A 22554-nucleotide genomic window follows, 5' to 3' on the forward strand; every position below is an offset into this window, starting at 1 on the left:
TTATATAACATAACACATGAGATATTTATAATAAAATCGATTTTTATCATAATTTTATCATGAAAAAAGCTAATTATTTTAGCATAAAAGATAAAATATAAGAATAGAAAAGTAGAAGATCATCTATATAATATAAAAAAACCAAAATATCGGTGTAAATATCGAAATTAAGCTAGAAAAAATTTATAAACTTACAATTCGTAAGAACTAAAACAAGACAATCCAATATAATTTTCTATCACTGAACGTATTATATATCCAAATATTCATATATTAGTGCATTTTTCTCTGTATATTTACTTAGTATTCTAAAATCTATTATATAAAAGAGAAAATGAAATCTTTTGTATTTTCGATCTATTTATATGTTCATCTAAAAATTTCATTTCTTAAAAGAAAAATATAATTAATTTTCTATTTTTAATTACTAAGCACGAAAAATATGTCGATTTAACCAGTATATTTCTATAAATGAAAAAAAAACCTAAAAAAATTAAAATTTATTGATATGAGAATATCCAACAAAGCTATAATAGATAATAGAAATTTACATAATATAAAATGTAAAAAAAGTCATATTATTACTTTTTTTTAACAAATAATATAACAGTATAAAAATATTTATCGTTTTATAAATTATAGAGAATAATCAATGTAGAGTTCTTTAAAAGTTATAAAATCTAGTTTAATATAGGTTATAAACATATGTGAATTTATTATTGCTAATTTTTCGAATATGAAGATTATTATAGATATATATTAATTAATAGATTTTAAATCAAAATTTAAATAAAATTTGAAGAACATTTTCAGATAAATAATTTATATAAAAAAAGTACAATAGTTTGTAAAAAAATCTTCAAAAATATAATATAAATTAATTTCGATTTATTGTGTTATTATATATCGTAATTAGTGATCTTTTTGTTATTCTTTTTCGTATCCGATTTAAAAGAAAAATTGAATGGTTTGATAACTGTATTTTGTATCATGAAAGTTCTAAATTTGAATAAAAAAACAATATTTTAGCGTATAATTTTATTTAAGAATGCTTTTCTTAAATCGCATAATATTCGAATATCTCGATCTAAAGATCATATATTCAATAATAACATATAAATTATAACAAGATTTATATATTTTTTGTTTATAATAGAACGAAAAAAGCATTAATCAGAATTTTAAGATAATAATTATAAAATTAATAAGAATTTATATAGTATTTACAACAAAAAATTAAAATAAAAAGGTAAATTATTAATAAATTTGTGGATTAAGCAATCGTAAAAAGCAAGATAAAACATCAAAAAAATATAAAAATGATGGTATAATTACCATTATAAAAGAAAAAAACATTAAAATCTCCTATAAATGATGGCATTATTACCATACAGTTTAATTTTTAGGATTATAATTGCATAAGAATATAAAGACATCCACTTTCAGATACTAATGTTATCATAGCAATGATTGAAAATATAGACTAATATAGAAAAAATGATATAAGATATACAGAAGTTGGTTTTTTTCGAATATATTCCCTATTTTCAGGAAAAAACGCATAATTATATACTCAATGAATAGAATTTCAGTTTTATAGAAATAATTTCGGTAAATAGAGAATAATTTTATCATAAAAATCGTATTATTTTATTTTCTTATCTAGAAAAAGGGGTAATTTTGATCAATAATCATTTATAATCAGTTGTGTCTTTGCATATTCAAAAGAAACATGCTGAGAATATAACACAGGTTTATAAAAACCAAAAAATATAACGATTAATATATTTTACATTCATTAAAAGTAGTAATAATCTAATTTCTTTAGAAAAATAAACTCTTTACAATAATTATTATAAATAAAAGTTTATCTAGCATTAGCAGTGATATAAAAAATAAAAATTTAATTTCGTATAAGATACCTCATAAAACTATTATATAGATTCTTATTGAAATAAATACAAAAATCAAGATTATAAAGGGGAAAATAAAACAAAACAGGTATGATAATAGCAGATAAAACTTATTATTGAAGCTAAAGATAATTAATGTACCAAGATACAAATTTATGTATATAGTTAGCAAATATTATCACAAATACATTTATTTCCAATGAAAAACGTAAAAAATATAAATATAACGATAAATGTATATTTCTAATATCAAATAAATATCAAATGGTGTTTATTTACAGTGTATATCTAATTTATTTCCTTGTCTATAATTATTATAAAATTTAACCTTCGATTGAATCTGGTTAAAAAAAATTTACGAAAAAAAAGTCCAAAATAATTTTATTTAACCCATCTCTATACACATTGTAAAATTTGAACCTTCTGACAAAATTCATCCAAATAAAATTTTCAAAAATTTCAAAAATGAATATATTCAACCCACGTCCAAAATTATTATAAAATATATATCTTCGGAATATATCATGTTATTGAAATATAATTTTATAAATAATAAAATTCAAATATACTATTCTAGTGAAACAGTAAATGTATGGTAATTCAATGTTTACGTCATTTGAGCAGATAATTCCATGAATTTTCAAATCTAGAAATATAAAATTTATGTTCACATTTGAAAAGAGATGTATTGGATTTTTATAAAATGGAAAATAATATAATAATAAAAAGCAGACAAAATACACGTAAAATATTGTAAAATATAACAATATTTCTACTTTTTATCGATTCTCAAAAAAACCATTAAATTTATTCATTTATCTTAACAAATAAATTCTAAAATAACATTCGATTTTTGATTTTATTTAAATATAAACACAAAACATATACAAAATTTATCATAATTTAATAGTATTATCGATTAGAGAATAAATATAAAAACAATATATTACGAAATTCAAATCAAATATTTATGTAAATGAACATTTTAACTCTATTCAAAAGTATATCTGCATATAATGCATAAAATAATATAAATGAACAATTAAAAGAGGTTTCTCAGCATATTAATATCTTTTTTGTTATTCAAAGAGCATAAAAATAGACTATCATGTATATGAATAAACCCAGTCTTTTAAAATTTAAGAGATAGAATCTATAAAAGTATATATAGTTAAACACAAAAAAATCGTTTTTCTATAGTTAAACATATAAAAAGTTAACTAGTAATGTATAAACCTATTTATAAGAAAGAAAATAGAAGTGAAGATATTATTATGTAATTTAATGTATCATTAAATAGTTAAACGAGTAATTCTTAACTAAGTATTCATAACAACCTAAAAAACCTTTTAATTCAATAAGACGTAGTATAGGGTTTTTTAGGCAAATAAAACAGAAAATCAAAAACAAGGAAAAAGAAAATTATTAAATTGTTAATATTTAACTCATAAACGATATAATAGATAAAATATTTATTTAATGTTTGTTTTTTAAAACTTGGAAAACCTCAAATAGTATCAGAAGTTATTGCATAAAACCTCTTTTTTATTGTTTCTTATAACTACCTGTATTTATTCTTTTTTTCTACAAAACACAGAATTACTTATTTTTTATGTGAATCGAATTGACTTCTACATCACTATTCATGTAAACTTTTATAAAGTAAAAAAGCATCAAAAATTACATGTATATACTTTCGTAAACAATCTATCTATTAACAATGAATATAAAAAATTTAAAATGCAAAAATTATATAATGATTATCAGGATAGTGGAAATAATAAAGAATTCTGATTTTTAGCTGCCAGGAAAAGACGAAAAATGTATTTATTACATATTGCATATAACCTTAGAATATATATAAAATTTTATAATCCGCAAAGAGACAAGTGGTTGATTCTTGCTATTATATGACGTATTAATGTTTTATTTTCAATCTAGCACATATTTTGATATTTTGTTGACAATAAATCAGTGATAAAAGGTTATTAAATTTATAAAAGACACCAATGGCTTTTATTATTATTCAAAAAAACTAGAAAATATCAGATGAAGATTAACTAAATAACGAAACATTATAAAAATAAAAGTATAAACGTGTGATAAATATAATAATAGAGTCGCCCCTACCCTAGAAGGGCGACTCTATTATTGTGTTCATTGCATCGTAATTGCAAAAAAAGAATATCTATTGTAATGGAAGTTCTTTTAAATATAAATTAATATATATATATAATATATTTTTTTTCTATAAAATACATATTTTACTATTAAATCCAATATATATAGTTTTACTATATATTTTTCTAATATCTATTTTCTTTTTTGAAACATGAAAAAACACAAAAAAGGCATAATCTTTTATAAAGTACACAGTAAATGTATTATTAAATAATGTTAATAGAGTTAAACAGGAGATCTATTTATTACAAAAATTGGTATATCTAAAAAAAGAATTTAATTATAATACATACAAAAGAAATTATATTTAACTAGCTTTCCTTTATAAAATCGACCTTTTTTAAACAAACTGAAGTACTTGAAAACTCTTCTATAGCCTTATTTGCATAAGCAATGAATGAAGTACCTATTTGAGATGCAAAGAATTTAAATACAAGATTTCTTGCTTTAGTTTAATCCAATAATGTTATTTTTTTCTTTTAGCAATCTTACAGAATTAACTACTCTTTTTAGCTTTTTGACCGACTATATCGTCAAAATAGTATTTCAATCATCTGATTATCCTTTAAAATGCTTTTCTTCTAATTTCAACACATAAAATAAATCTTGTTTTTTTAACTTGAACTGACATATTATGACTCAAAATCGCGCCTTTTTTTTATCAAAACATTATAGCCAAGAGTGTGTAATATGCAATGAAATTGTATTATATAGTCTTAATTTTATCTCAGTGCTACTATATATCCAATAAATCAGCATTTTAGAGAATCAGAATTACACAAAAGTTTCCTAAAATTATAAAAAAAGAAGAAGAAAATAAACAATAATACTTATTTACATACTATCATAAAAACTTTCTACTTTATTAGACACATTAAATTTCCGAGTTAAGTATTATCCACCTTTTATTTTCGTAATTAAGAAAATTGGCTAAAATCTATTTTAAATGAACATCAAATTAAATTACATGAAGAATAACATTTTTTTGTATAAAGATGTTTTAATATGATAAAAAAATTGATTAAATAGCCTATATAATTATCATACAAAAGAAAAAAAAGAAAAAAAATAATAGGACCCTTAAACATTCTATTGAATATTCAAATAAAAATAAAAAATATATAATATGAATCTTATTATGTGTCAAACCATATATTTTCGATTTTTTATTTATGAAAGATAATTATACATAAAAAACCCACTAAAATAGAGATAAAAAATAGTGGTCTAAATCCACACATAAAAGTTTCAAAAACAAAAAAAAGACAAAAATCTTCGAATATACTAAATTTTATATATACTATATAAGTTCTTTTAAAAAATATAGTTTTCATATTAAAAAAAAATCCTTTTTTTTGCGTTGTCAACAAAATTATAAAATAAAATGATTATGTCAATGTAGGTCGTTTTCTTTGTTAATATTTTATATAATATGAGTTTTTATATAGAAAAACCGATACTGGAATATATCAAAATGCTTAGTATAAGTTTTTTTTGAAAAGAGAAAAAATTATAACAACTTGTCAATATAAAATGGACATTTAAGCGATCGAAATAATCTTTATATAACGCTTACCAAAAACATAATTGAATTCACAGAGTATTAATTACAAAAAATGAGTATCAAAAACATATATTATAAGGCATAATAATTTGAAATTATGCTAATTTAGTGACTTAATAGGTCTTTCTAAACAAAAAATAAGTATAAAAAACTGCATTTTTATTTCCTATGGTGTATTAAATACCATAATTATCTACTTTATTTGCTAGTGAACAAATTATACAAAACTTCATGTGGCTATTTAAGCGACAAAATCTAGCAAAAAGATAAAAATAAATGTTTAAAAGAAGTAAATCTTATTTTTTTTTGACACGAAACTTTCTTAAAATATAATAGTTTTATTCTTGATAGCTAACATATTATAATACACAACAGAAAAATCTACAAAACATTAAATATGAAAATATAAATAAAAAATCTTTTATTAATACAGGGTCATCATGATAAAACCTGTTATTCTTATATTAAAAAAATTATAATATCAGAAAGAGAAATTTCGCCTTTTATAATGAAAATACGAAATTATTTCCAAATAAAATGCGAATTAAGCAGCACATAATACACTTAACTACGTATTTATATATTAAAAAAAGCAATCAAGAAAAAATATGCACAAAGATATTAATTTATATATGGATAATAATATAATGGTACAGAACTCTTATATAATATTATTGAAAACATAGAGATCCAAAATTGAAAATAGATACAGGTTTTATTTGTTTTCAATCTAGTATACACACAATCTATAATATACTGTTCTTAATTGAGTAACTGAATAAAAGATAAACTGAACGAATTTTCATATATAAAAAACTAAACGGTAAAATCTTATATAATTGAATTATATTTTTTTTTCATAGAAAAAAAGAGAAAAAAAACTTAAAAAAATAATAATTTCTTAAGAAGAGAATCTTAAACGAAGAAATATAAGAATAGTGCTATGTACATAATAGAACGCATAAACTTTCTCATAATTTTGTTTTTTTAAGAAGTTCTTACAATAGATCATATTCATTTATCGATATAAAGATTTTATTCAACAAACTATGCAGAACCACAAAAAAATACTATAAAATATAAATAAATGTATTTCATAAACATAAATTTATTTATTACTAATAATTAAGAAAATTAAAAAGATTTTTTTAGAACGTATATTATTTAATATAGATGCAAATAAAATCAGAAAAACGTTTTCTTATGCAAGAATAGTTTATAAGAAATAATCTATTGAGATACAGATCAATCATGTATATAAAATAAAAAAAAAATTCTGTTCATAAATTCTTAAAGAAACGTAAAAAATTAAATCGAATATTTTTGTTTTAAAAACCAAGAAGAAAGAATATATAAACACAATCACATTTTTTTATGCTAAAATTCATGTGGAAATCTGAAAAAAAAACTATAAAATAAAAAAAAGGTATAAAATCTATTTAGATTATGCATATAATTATAAGGTAAAAGTTCTTGCAATACATAAAGAGTGTTTAAGTGCTGCAAAAACAAATTTAATATGCTTCTTTTTCGTATATAAGAAGCATTCTAATAATAGCCTCAACCATGCATCAAATGTAACAAAAAGAAAAAAAAGCTGTTTTTCGTGTTAAACAAAGATTTTACGACATAATAAATATATTAAATGAATAATATAAATGAACTTTCAAAAGAAAAAAAACGAAAAAATATGGTTCTAACCAGCAAAGATTCAACTGAACACTCAAAACAAGAAAAAATTAGATAAATATATATAAATAGATGTGACGAACATATTTTGCTTATTTATAACACATGAAAGATTGTAACAGATAAAAAAAGCCGTTAAAATCAAGAAAAATACTAGGGACCTCAATCCTCATATAAAGGTTTTAAAAACAAACAAAAAGATTTAAAACACAATTTTCTTTGTTTTCATATATGTAATAGAAGGTTCCTGATTAGAAATGGTTGTAAAATAAGAAACAAAAATCTTTTTTTTACGTTGTTCGCAAAATTATATAACAAATCATAATCTTATGTGGTAGAGAAGAGCAACAAAATATCAATATTTGCAATAAAAGAATTTTCTAGAAGCATAATAAAAGCTTTTATCCACCAAACTGTCCTTGGTCTTGGTTTTTTATGCAGACATAAAACAATATGGCGACACATAAAACTTGAAATGAACCAAAAAACTACAAAATATATCTTTTATAATGTACAACATATAACAAAACATATTTAATAGAATTCTCATGGCTAGAGTGTATCTAAAATATCCGTAATAAGGCAAAAAAAAACTTAAATATAGCTAATTCGGTGGATATATATATCCACAAAATGATGATTTTTATATCTTTCAACTGTAAAAAATTTAGTATTTTCTTCTATTTTTATAATTGTCGTGCTTTTTCTTAGCTTTCTGACATATGTATCATCGCATATTCGACTTTTCGGTAGACAGAATCCAGCTAAAAGCAAAAAAAACATATTTAAAAGACAATAGAGTCTTCTATTTACCACGAAAGTATTCTAATATATGTGTTATACCTATTTTTCTGCGGACAGATTATATTTAAAATAGCATATAAAATTGTTTATATAACATAACACATGAGATATTTATAATAAAATCGATTTTTATCATAATTTTATCATGAAAAAAGCTAATTATTTTAGCATAAAAGATAAAATATAAGAATAGAAAAGTAGAAGATCATCTATATAATATAAAAAAACCAAAATATCGGTGTAAATATCGAAATTAAGCTAGAAAAAATTTATAAACTTACAATTCGTAAGAACTAAAACAAGACAATCCAATATAATTTTCTATCACTGAACGTATTATATATCCAAATATTCATATATTAGTGCATTTTTCTCTGTATATTTACTTAGTATTCTAAAATCTATTATATAAAAGAGAAAATGAAATCTTTTGTATTTTCGATCTATTTATATGTTCATCTAAAAATTTCATTTCTTAAAAGAAAAATATAATTAATTTTCTATTTTTAATTACTAAGCACGAAAAATATGTCGATTTAACCAGTATATTTCTATAAATGAAAAAAAAACCTAAAAAAATTAAAATTTATTGATATGAGAATATCCAACAAAGCTATAATAGATAATAGAAATTTACATAATATAAAATGTAAAAAAAGTCATATTATTACTTTTTTTTAACAAATAATATAACAGTATAAAAATATTTATCGTTTTATAAATTATAGAGAATAATCAATGTAGAGTTCTTTAAAAGTTATAAAATCTAGTTTAATATAGGTTATAAACATATGTGAATTTATTATTGCTAATTTTTCGAATATGAAGATTATTATAGATATATATTAATTAATAGATTTTAAATCAAAATTTAAATAAAATTTGAAGAACATTTTCAGATAAATAATTTATATAAAAAAAGTACAATAGTTTGTAAAAAAATCTTCAAAAATATAATATAAATTAATTTCGATTTATTGTGTTATTATATATCGTAATTAGTGATCTTTTTGTTATTCTTTTTCGTATCCGATTTAAAAGAAAAATTGAATGGTTTGATAACTGTATTTTGTATCATGAAAGTTCTAAATTTGAATAAAAAAACAATATTTTAGCGTATAATTTTATTTAAGAATGCTTTTCTTAAATCGCATAATATTCGAATATCTCGATCTAAAGATCATATATTCAATAATAACATATAAATTATAACAAGATTTATATATTTTTTGTTTATAATAGAACGAAAAAAGCATTAATCAGAATTTTAAGATAATAATTATAAAATTAATAAGAATTTATATAGTATTTACAACAAAAAATTAAAATAAAAAGGTAAATTATTAATAAATTTGTGGATTAAGCAATCGTAAAAAGCAAGATAAAACATCAAAAAAATATAAAAATGATGGTATAATTACCATTATAAAAGAAAAAAACATTAAAATCTCCTATAAATGATGGCATTATTACCATACAGTTTAATTTTTAGGATTATAATTGCATAAGAATATAAAGACATCCACTTTCAGATACTAATGTTATCATAGCAATGATTGAAAATATAGACTAATATAGAAAAAATGATATAAGATATACAGAAGTTGGTTTTTTTCGAATATATTCCCTATTTTCAGGAAAAAACGCATAATTATATACTCAATGAATAGAATTTCAGTTTTATAGAAATAATTTCGGTAAATAGAGAATAATTTTATCATAAAAATCGTATTATTTTATTTTCTTATCTAGAAAAAGGGGTAATTTTGATCAATAATCATTTATAATCAGTTGTGTCTTTGCATATTCAAAAGAAACATGCTGAGAATATAACACAGGTTTATAAAAACCAAAAAATATAACGATTAATATATTTTACATTCATTAAAAGTAGTAATAATCTAATTTCTTTAGAAAAATAAACTCTTTACAATAATTATTATAAATAAAAGTTTATCTAGCATTAGCAGTGATATAAAAAATAAAAATTTAATTTCGTATAAGATACCTCATAAAACTATTATATAGATTCTTATTGAAATAAATACAAAAATCAAGATTATAAAGGGGAAAATAAAACAAAACAGGTATGATAATAGCAGATAAAACTTATTATTGAAGCTAAAGATAATTAATGTACCAAGATACAAATTTATGTATATAGTTAGCAAATATTATCACAAATACATTTATTTCCAATGAAAAACGTAAAAAATATAAATATAACGATAAATGTATATTTCTAATATCAAATAAATATCAAATGGTGTTTATTTACAGTGTATATCTAATTTATTTCCTTGTCTATAATTATTATAAAATTTAACCTTCGATTGAATCTGGTTAAAAAAAATTTACGAAAAAAAAGTCCAAAATAATTTTATTTAACCCATCTCTATACACATTGTAAAATTTGAACCTTCTGACAAAATTCATCCAAATAAAATTTTCAAAAATTTCAAAAATGAATATATTCAACCCACGTCCAAAATTATTATAAAATATATATCTTCGGAATATATCATGTTATTGAAATATAATTTTATAAATAATAAAATTCAAATATACTATTCTAGTGAAACAGTAAATGTATGGTAATTCAATGTTTACGTCATTTGAGCAGATAATTCCATGAATTTTCAAATCTAGAAATATAAAATTTATGTTCACATTTGAAAAGAGATGTATTGGATTTTTATAAAATGGAAAATAATATAATAATAAAAAGCAGACAAAATACACGTAAAATATTGTAAAATATAACAATATTTCTACTTTTTATCGATTCTCAAAAAAACCATTAAATTTATTCATTTATCTTAACAAATAAATTCTAAAATAACATTCGATTTTTGATTTTATTTAAATATAAACACAAAACATATACAAAATTTATCATAATTTAATAGTATTATCGATTAGAGAATAAATATAAAAACAATATATTACGAAATTCAAATCAAATATTTATGTAAATGAACATTTTAACTCTATTCAAAAGTATATCTGCATATAATGCATAAAATAATATAAATGAACAATTAAAAGAGGTTTCTCAGCATATTAATATCTTTTTTGTTATTCAAAGAGCATAAAAATAGACTATCATGTATATGAATAAACCCAGTCTTTTAAAATTTAAGAGATAGAATCTATAAAAGTATATATAGTTAAACACAAAAAAATCGTTTTTCTATAGTTAAACATATAAAAAGTTAACTAGTAATGTATAAACCTATTTATAAGAAAGAAAATAGAAGTGAAGATATTATTATGTAATTTAATGTATCATTAAATAGTTAAACGAGTAATTCTTAACTAAGTATTCATAACAACCTAAAAAACCTTTTAATTCAATAAGACGTAGTATAGGGTTTTTTAGGCAAATAAAACAGAAAATCAAAAACAAGGAAAAAGAAAATTATTAAATTGTTAATATTTAACTCATAAACGATATAATAGATAAAATATTTATTTAATGTTTGTTTTTTAAAACTTGGAAAACCTCAAATAGTATCAGAAGTTATTGCATAAAACCTCTTTTTTATTGTTTCTTATAACTACCTGTATTTATTCTTTTTTTCTACAAAACACAGAATTACTTATTTTTTATGTGAATCGAATTGACTTCTACATCACTATTCATGTAAACTTTTATAAAGTAAAAAAGCATCAAAAATTACATGTATATACTTTCGTAAACAATCTATCTATTAACAATGAATATAAAAAATTTAAAATGCAAAAATTATATAATGATTATCAGGATAGTGGAAATAATAAAGAATTCTGATTTTTAGCTGCCAGGAAAAGACGAAAAATGTATTTATTACATATTGCATATAACCTTAGAATATATATAAAATTTTATAATCCGCAAAGAGACAAGTGGTTGATTCTTGCTATTATATGACGTATTAATGTTTTATTTTCAATCTAGCACATATTTTGATATTTTGTTGACAATAAATCAGTGATAAAAGGTTATTAAATTTATAAAAGACACCAATGGCTTTTATTATTATTCAAAAAAACTAGAAAATATCAGATGAAGATTAACTAAATAACGAAACATTATAAAAATAAAAGTATAAACGTGTGATAAATATAATAATAGAGTCGCCCCTACCCTAGAAGGGCGACTCTATTATTGTGTTCATTGCATCGTAATTGCAAAAAAAGAATATCTATTGTAATGGAAGTTCTTTTAAATATAAATTAATATATATATATAATATATTTTTTTTCTATAAAATACATATTTTACTATTAAATCCAATATATATAGTTTTACTATATATTTTTCTAATATCTATTTTCTTTTTTGAAACATGAAAAAACACAAAAAAGGCATAATCTTTTATAAAGTACACAGTAAATGTATTATTAAATAATGTTAATAGAGTTAAACAGGAGATCTATTTATTACAAAAATTGGTATATCTAAAAAAAGAATTTAATTATAATACATACAAAAGAAATTATATTTAACTAGCTTTCCTTTATAAAATCGACCTTTTTTAAACAAACTGAAGTACTTGAAAACTCTTCTATAGCCTTATTTGCATAAGCAATGAATGAAGTACCTATTTGAGATGCAAAGAATTTAAATACAAGATTTCTTGCTTTAGTTTAATCCAATAATGTTATTTTTTTCTTTTAGCAATCTTACAGAATTAACTACTCTTTTTAGCTTTTTGACCGACTATATCGTCAAAATAGTATTTCAATCATCTGATTATCCTTTAAAATGCTTTTCTTCTAATTTCAACACATAAAATAAATCTTGTTTTTTTAACTTGAACTGACATATTATGACTCAAAATCGCGCCTTTTTTTTATCAAAACATTATAGCCAAGAGTGTGTAATATGCAATGAAATTGTATTATATAGTCTTAATTTTATCTCAGTGCTACTATATATCCAATAAATCAGCATTTTAGAGAATCAGAATTACACAAAAGTTTCCTAAAATTATAAAAAAAGAAGAAGAAAATAAACAATAATACTTATTTACATACTATCATAAAAACTTTCTACTTTATTAGACACATTAAATTTCCGAGTTAAGTATTATCCACCTTTTATTTTCGTAATTAAGAAAATTGGCTAAAATCTATTTTAAATGAACATCAAATTAAATTACATGAAGAATAACATTTTTTTGTATAAAGATGTTTTAATATGATAAAAAAATTGATTAAATAGCCTATATAATTATCATACAAAAGAAAAAAAAGAAAAAAAATAATAGGACCCTTAAACATTCTATTGAATATTCAAATAAAAATAAAAAATATATAATATGAATCTTATTATGTGTCAAACCATATATTTTCGATTTTTTATTTATGAAAGATAATTATACATAAAAAACCCACTAAAATAGAGATAAAAAATAGTGGTCTAAATCCACACATAAAAGTTTCAAAAACAAAAAAAAGACAAAAATCTTCGAATATACTAAATTTTATATATACTATATAAGTTCTTTTAAAAAATATAGTTTTCATATTAAAAAAAAATCCTTTTTTTTGCGTTGTCAACAAAATTATAAAATAAAATGATTATGTCAATGTAGGTCGTTTTCTTTGTTAATATTTTATATAATATGAGTTTTTATATAGAAAAACCGATACTGGAATATATCAAAATGCTTAGTATAAGTTTTTTTTGAAAAGAGAAAAAATTATAACAACTTGTCAATATAAAATGGACATTTAAGCGATCGAAATAATCTTTATATAACGCTTACCAAAAACATAATTGAATTCACAGAGTATTAATTACAAAAAATGAGTATCAAAAACATATATTATAAGGCATAATAATTTGAAATTATGCTAATTTAGTGACTTAATAGGTCTTTCTAAACAAAAAATAAGTATAAAAAACTGCATTTTTATTTCCTATGGTGTATTAAATACCATAATTATCTACTTTATTTGCTAGTGAACAAATTATACAAAACTTCATGTGGCTATTTAAGCGACAAAATCTAGCAAAAAGATAAAAATAAATGTTTAAAAGAAGTAAATCTTATTTTTTTTTGACACGAAACTTTCTTAAAATATAATAGTTTTATTCTTGATAGCTAACATATTATAATACACAACAGAAAAATCTACAAAACATTAAATATGAAAATATAAATAAAAAATCTTTTATTAATACAGGGTCATCATGATAAAACCTGTTATTCTTATATTAAAAAAATTATAATATCAGAAAGAGAAATTTCGCCTTTTATAATGAAAATACGAAATTATTTCCAAATAAAATGCGAATTAAGCAGCACATAATACACTTAACTACGTATTTATATATTAAAAAAAGCAATCAAGAAAAAATATGCACAAAGATATTAATTTATATATGGATAATAATATAATGGTACAGAACTCTTATATAATATTATTGAAAACATAGAGATCCAAAATTGAAAATAGATACAGGTTTTATTTGTTTTCAATCTAGTATACACACAATCTATAATATACTGTTCTTAATTGAGTAACTGAATAAAAGATAAACTGAACGAATTTTCATATATAAAAAACTAAACGGTAAAATCTTATATAATTGAATTATATTTTTTTTTCATAGAAAAAAAGAGAAAAAAAACTTAAAAAAATAATAATTTCTTAAGAAGAGAATCTTAAACGAAGAAATATAAGAATAGTGCTATGTACATAATAGAACGCATAAACTTTCTCATAATTTTGTTTTTTTAAGAAGTTCTTACAATAGATCATATTCATTTATCGATATAAAGATTTTATTCAACAAACTATGCAGAACCACAAAAAAATACTATAAAATATAAATAAATGTATTTCATAAACATAAATTTATTTATTACTAATAATTAAGAAAATTAAAAAGATTTTTTTAGAACGTATATTATTTAATATAGATGCAAATAAAATCAGAAAAACGTTTTCTTATGCAAGAATAGTTTATAAGAAATAATCTATTGAGATACAGATCAATCATGTATATAAAATAAAAAAAAAATTCTGTTCATAAATTCTTAAAGAAACGTAAAAAATTAAATCGAATATTTTTGTTTTAAAAACCAAGAAGAAAGAATATATAAACACAATCACATTTTTTTATGCTAAAATTCATGTGGAAATCTGAAAAAAAAACTATAAAATAAAAAAAAGGTATAAAATCTATTTAGATTATGCATATAATTATAAGGTAAAAGTTCTTGCAATACATAAAGAGTGTTTAAGTGCTGCAAAAACAAATTTAATATGCTTCTTTTTCGTATATAAGAAGCATTCTAATAATAGCCTCAACCATGCATCAAATGTAACAAAAAGAAAAAAAAGCTGTTTTTCGTGTTAAACAAAGATTTTACGACATAATAAATATATTAAATGAATAATATAAATGAACTTTCAAAAGAAAAAAAACGAAAAAATATGGTTCTAACCAGCAAAGATTCAACTGAACACTCAAAACAAGAAAAAATTAGATAAATATATATAAATAGATGTGACGAACATATTTTGCTTATTTATAACACATGAAAGATTGTAACAGATAAAAAAAGCCGTTAAAATCAAGAAAAATACTAGGGACCTCAATCCTCATATAAAGGTTTTAAAAACAAACAAAAAGATTTAAAACACAATTTTCTTTGTTTTCATATATGTAATAGAAGGTTCCTGATTAGAAATGGTTGTAAAATAAGAAACAAAAATCTTTTTTTTACGTTGTTCGCAAAATTATATAACAAATCATAATCTTATGTGGTAGAGAAGAGCAACAAAATATCAATATTTGCAATAAAAGAATTTTCTAGAAGCATAATAAAAGCTTTTATCCACCAAACTGTCCTTGGTCTTGGTTTTTTATGCAGACATAAAACAATATGGCGACACATAAAACTTGAAATGAACCAAAAAACTACAAAATATATCTTTTATAATGTACAACATATAACAAAACATATTTAATAGAATTCTCATGGCTAGAGTGTATCTAAAATATCCGTAATAAGGCAAAAAAAAACTTAAATATAGCTAATTCGGTGGATATATATATCCACAAAATGATGATTTTTATATCTTTCAACTGTAAAAAATTTAGTATTTTCTTCTATTTTTATAATTGTCGTGCTTTTTCTTAGCTTTCTGACATATGTATCATCGCATATTCGACTTTTCGGTAGACAGAATCCAGCTAAAAGCAAAAAAAACATATTTAAAAGACAATAGAGTCTTCTATTTACCACGAAAGTATTCTAATATATGTGTTATACCTATTTTTCTGCGGACAGATTATATTTAAAATAGCATATAAAATTGTTTATATAACATAACACATGAGATATTTATAATAAAATCGATTTTTATCATAATTTTATCATGAAAAAAGCTAATTATTTTAGCATAAAAGATAAAATATAAGAATAGAAAAGTAGAAGATCATCTATATAATATAAAAAAACCAAAATATCGGTGTAAATATCGAAATTAAGCTAGAAAAAATTTATAAACTTACAATTCGTAAGAACTAAAACAAGACAATCCAATATAATTTTCTATCACTGAACGTATTATATATCCAAATATTCATATATTAGTGCATTTTTCTCTGTATATTTACTTAGTATTCTAAAATCTATTATATAAAAGAGAAAATGAAATCTTTTGTATTTTCGATCTATTTATATGTTCATCTAAAAATTTCATTTCTTAAAAGAAAAATATAATTAATTTTCTATTTTTAATTACTAAGCACGAAAAATATGTCGATTTAACCAGTATATTTCTATAAATGAAAAAAAAACCTAAAAAAATTAAAATTTATTGATATGAGAATATCCAACAAAGCTATAATAGATAATAGAAATTTACATAATATAAAATGTAAAAAAAGTCATATTATTACTTTTTTTTAACAAATAATATAACAGTATAAAAATATTTATCGTTTTATAAATTATAGAGAATAATCAATGTAGAGTTCTTTAAAAGTTATAAAATCTAGTTTAATATAGGTTATAAACATATGTGAATTTATTATTGCTAATTTTTCGAATATGAAGATTATTATAGATATATATTAATTAATAGATTTTAAATCAAAATTTAAATAAAATTTGAAGAACATTTTCAGATAAATAATTTATATAAAAAAAGTACAATAGTTTGTAAAAAAATCTTCAAAAATATAATATAAATTAATTTCGATTTATTGTGTTATTATATATCGTAATTAGTGATCTTTTTGTTATTCTTTTTCGTATCCGATTTAAAAGAAAAATTGAATGGTTTGATAACTGTATTTTGTATCATGAAAGTTCTAAATTTGAATAAAAAAACAATATTTTAGCGTATAATTTTATTTAAGAATGCTTTTCTTAAATCGCATAATATTCGAATATCTCGATCTAAAGATCATATATTCAATAATAACATATAAATTATAACAAGATTTATATATTTTTTGTTTATAATAGAACGAAAAAAGCATTAATCAGAATTTTAAGATAATAATTATAAAATTAATAAGAATTTATATAGTATTTACAACAAAAAATTAAAATAAAAAGGTAAATTATTAATAAATTTGTGGATTAAGCAATCGTAAAAAGCAAGATAAAACATCAAAAAAATATAAAAATGATGGTATAATTACCATTATAAAAGAAAAAAACATTAAAATCTCCTATAAATGATGGCATTATTACCATACAGTTTAATTTTTAGGATTATAATTGCATAAGAATATAAAGACATCCACTTTCAGATACTAATGTTATCATAGCAATGATTGAAAATATAGACTAATATAGAAAAAATGATATAAGATATACAGAAGTTGGTTTTTTTCGAATATATTCCCTATTTTCAGGAAAAAACGCATAATTATATACTCAATGAATAGAATTTCAGTTTTATAGAAATAATTTCGGTAAATAGAGAATAATTTTATCATAAAAATCGTATTATTTTATTTTCTTATCTAGAAAAAGGGGTAATTTTGATCAATAATCATTTATAATCAGTTGTGTCTTTGCATATTCAAAAGAAACATGCTGAGAATATAACACAGGTTTATAAAAACCAAAAAATATAACGATTAATATATTTTACATTCATTAAAAGTAGTAATAATCTAATTTCTTTAGAAAAATAAACTCTTTACAATAATTATTATAAATAAAAGTTTATCTAGCATTAGCAGTGATATAAAAAATAAAAATTTAATTTCGTATAAGATACCTCATAAAACTATTATATAGATTCTTATTGAAATAAATACAAAAATCAAGATTATAAAGGGGAAAATAAAACAAAACAGGTATGATAATAGCAGATAAAACTTATTATTGAAGCTAAAGATAATTAATGTACCAAGATACAAATTTATGTATATAGTTAGCAAATATTATCACAAATACATTTATTTCCAATGAAAAACGTAAAAAATATAAATATAACGATAAATGTATATTTCTAATATCAAATAAATATCAAATGGTGTTTATTTACAGTGTATATCTAATTTATTTCCTTGTCTATAATTATTATAAAATTTAACCTTCGATTGAATCTGGTTAAAAAAAATTTACGAAAAAAAAGTCCAAAATAATTTTATTTAACCCATCTCTATACACATTGTAAAATTTGAACCTTCTGACAAAATTCATCCAAATAAAATTTTCAAAAATTTCAAAAATGAATATATTCAACCCACGTCCAAAATTATTATAAAATATATATCTTCGGAATATATCATGTTATTGAAATATAATTTTATAAATAATAAAATTCAAATATACTATTCTAGTGAAACAGTAAATGTATGGTAATTCAATGTTTACGTCATTTGAGCAGATAATTCCATGAATTTTCAAATCTAGAAATATAAAATTTATGTTCACATTTGAAAAGAGATGTATTGGATTTTTATAAAATGGAAAATAATATAATAATAAAAAGCAGACAAAATACACGTAAAATATTGTAAAATATAACAATATTTCTACTTTTTATCGATTCTCAAAAAAACCATTAAATTTATTCATTTATCTTAACAAATAAATTCTAAAATAACATTCGATTTTTGATTTTATTTAAATATAAACACAAAACATATACAAAATTTATCATAATTTAATAGTATTATCGATTAGAGAATAAATATAAAAACAATATATTACGAAATTCAAATCAAATATTTATGTAAATGAACATTTTAACTCTATTCAAAAGTATATCTGCATATAATGCATAAAATAATATAAATGAACAATTAAAAGAGGTTTCTCAGCATATTAATATCTTTTTTGTTATTCAAAGAGCATAAAAATAGACTATCATGTATATGAATAAACCCAGTCTTTTAAAATTTAAGAGATAGAATCTATAAAAGTATATATAGTTAAACACAAAAAAATCGTTTTTCTATAGTTAAACATATAAAAAGTTAACTAGTAATGTATAAACCTATTTATAAGAAAGAAAATAGAAGTGAAGATATTATTATGTAATTTAATGTATAATTAAATAGTTAAACGAGTAATTCTTAACTAAGTATTCATAACAACCTAAAAAACCTTTTAATTCAATAAGACGTAGTATAGGGTTTTTTAGGCAAATAAAACAGAAAATCAAAAACAAGGAAAAAGAAAATTATTAAATTGTTAATATTTAACTCATAAACGATATAATAGATAAAATATTTATTTAATGTTTGTTTTTTAAAACTTGGAAAACCTCAAATAGTATCAGAAGTTATTGCATAAAACCTCTTTTTTATTGTTTCTTATAACTACCTGTATTTATTCTTTTTTTCTACAAAACACAGAATTACTTATTTTTTATGTGAATCGAATTGACTTCTACATCACTATTCATGTAAACTTTTATAAAGTAAAAAAGCATCAAAAATTACATGTATATACTTTCGTAAACAATCTATCTATTAACAATGAATATAAAAAATTTAAAATGCAAAAATTATATAATGATTATCAGGATAGTGGAAATAATAAAGAATTCTGATTTTTAGCTGCCAGGAAAAGACGAAAAATGTATTTATTACATATTGCATATAACCTTAGAATATATATAAAATTTTATAATCCGCAAAGAGACAAGTGGTTGATTCTTGCTATTATATGACGTATTAATGTTTTATTTTCAATCTAGCACATATTTTGATATTTTGTTGACAATAAATCAGTGATAAAAGGTTATTAAATTTATAAAAGACACCAATGGCTTTTATTATTATTCAAAAAAACTAGAAAATATCAGATGAAGATTAACTAAATAACGAAACATTATAAAAATAAAAGTATAAACGTGTGATAAATATAATAATAGAGTCGCCCCTACCCTAGAAGGGCGACTCTATTATTGTGTTCATTGCATCGTAATTGCAAAAAAAGAATATCTATTGTAATGGAAGTTCTTTTAAATATAAATTAATATATATATATAATATATTTTTTTTCTATAAAATACATATTTTACTATTAAATCCAATATATATAGTTTTACTATATATTTTTCTAATATCTATTTTCTTTTTTGAAACATGAAAAAACACAAAAAAGGCATAATCTTTTATAAAGTACACAGTAAATGTATTATTAAATAATGTTAATAGAGTTAAACAGGAGATCTATTTATTACAAAAATTGGTATATCTAAAAAAAGAATTTAATTATAATACATACAAAAGAAATTATATTTAACTAGCTTTCCTTTATAAAATCGACCTTTTTTAAACAAACTGAAGTACTTGAAAACTCTTCTATAGCCTTATTTGCATAAGCAATGAATGAAGTACCTATTTGAGATGCAAAGAATTTAAATACAAGATTTCTTGCTTTAGTTTAATCCAATAATGTTATTTTTTTCTTTTAGCAATCTTACAGAATTAACTACTCTTTTTAGCTTTTTGACCGACTATATCGTCAAAATAGTATTTCAATCATCTGATTATCCTTTAAAATGCTTTTCTTCTAATTTCAACACATAAAATAAATCTTGTTTTTTTAACTTGAACTGACATATTATGACTCAAAATCGCGCCTTTTTTTTATCAAAACATTATAGCCAAGAGTGTGTAATATGCAATGAAATTGTATTATATAGTCTTAATTTTATCTCAGTGCTACTATATATCCAATAAATCAGCATTTTAGAGAATCAGAATTACACAAAAGTTTCCTAAAATTATAAAAAAAGAAGAAGAAAATAAACAATAATACTTATTTACATACTATCATAAAAACTTTCTACTTTATTAGACACATTAAATTTCCGAGTTAAGTATTATCCACCTTTTATTTTCGTAATTAAGAAAATTGGCTAAAATCTATTTTAAATGAACATCAAATTAAATTACATGAAGAATAACATTTTTTTGTATAAAGATGTTTTAATATGATAAAAAAATTGATTAAATAGCCTATATAATTATCATACAAAAGAAAAAAAAGAAAAAAAATAATAGGACCCTTAAACATTCTATTGAATATTCAAATAAAAATAAAAAATATATAATATGAATCTTATTATGTGTCAAACCATATATTTTCGATTTTTTATTTATGAAAGATAATTATACATAAAAAACCCACTAAAATAGAGATAAAAAATAGTGGTCTAAATCCACACATAAAAGTTTCAAAAACAAAAAAAAGACAAAAATCTTCGAATATACTAAATTTTATATATACTATATAAGTTCTTTTAAAAAATATAGTTTTCATATTAAAAAAAAATCCTTTTTTTTGCGTTGTCAACAAAATTATAAAATAAAATGATTATGTCAATGTAGGTCGTTTTCTTTGTTAATATTTTATATAATATGAGTTTTTATATAGAAAAACCGATACTGGAATATATCAAAATGCTTAGTATAAGTTTTTTTTGAAAAGAGAAAAAATTATAACAACTTGTCAATATAAAATGGACATTTAAGCGATCGAAATAATCTTTATATAACGCTTACCAAAAACATAATTGAATTCACAGAGTATTAATTACAAAAAATGAGTATCAAAAACATATATTATAAGGCATAATAATTTGAAATTATGCTAATTTAGTGACTTAATAGGTCTTTCTAAACAAAAAATAAGTATAAAAAACTGCATTTTTATTTCCTATGGTGTATTAAATACCATAATTATCTACTTTATTTGCTAGTGAACAAATTATACAAAACTTCATGTGGCTATTTAAGCGACAAAATCTAGCAAAAAGATAAAAATAAATGTTTAAAAGAAGTAAATCTTATTTTTTTTTGACACGAAACTTTCTTAAAATATAATAGTTTTATTCTTGATAGCTAACATATTATAATACACAACAGAAAAATCTACAAAACATTAAATATGAAAATATAAATAAAAAATCTTT

Source organism: Rhyacophila brunnea, unplaced genomic scaffold (assembly GCF_057557595.1).
Source record: "Rhyacophila brunnea isolate RB1 unplaced genomic scaffold, BYU_Rbru_1.0 scaffold_132, whole genome shotgun sequence".
NCBI lineage: Eukaryota > Metazoa > Arthropoda > Insecta > Trichoptera > Rhyacophilidae > Rhyacophila > Rhyacophila brunnea.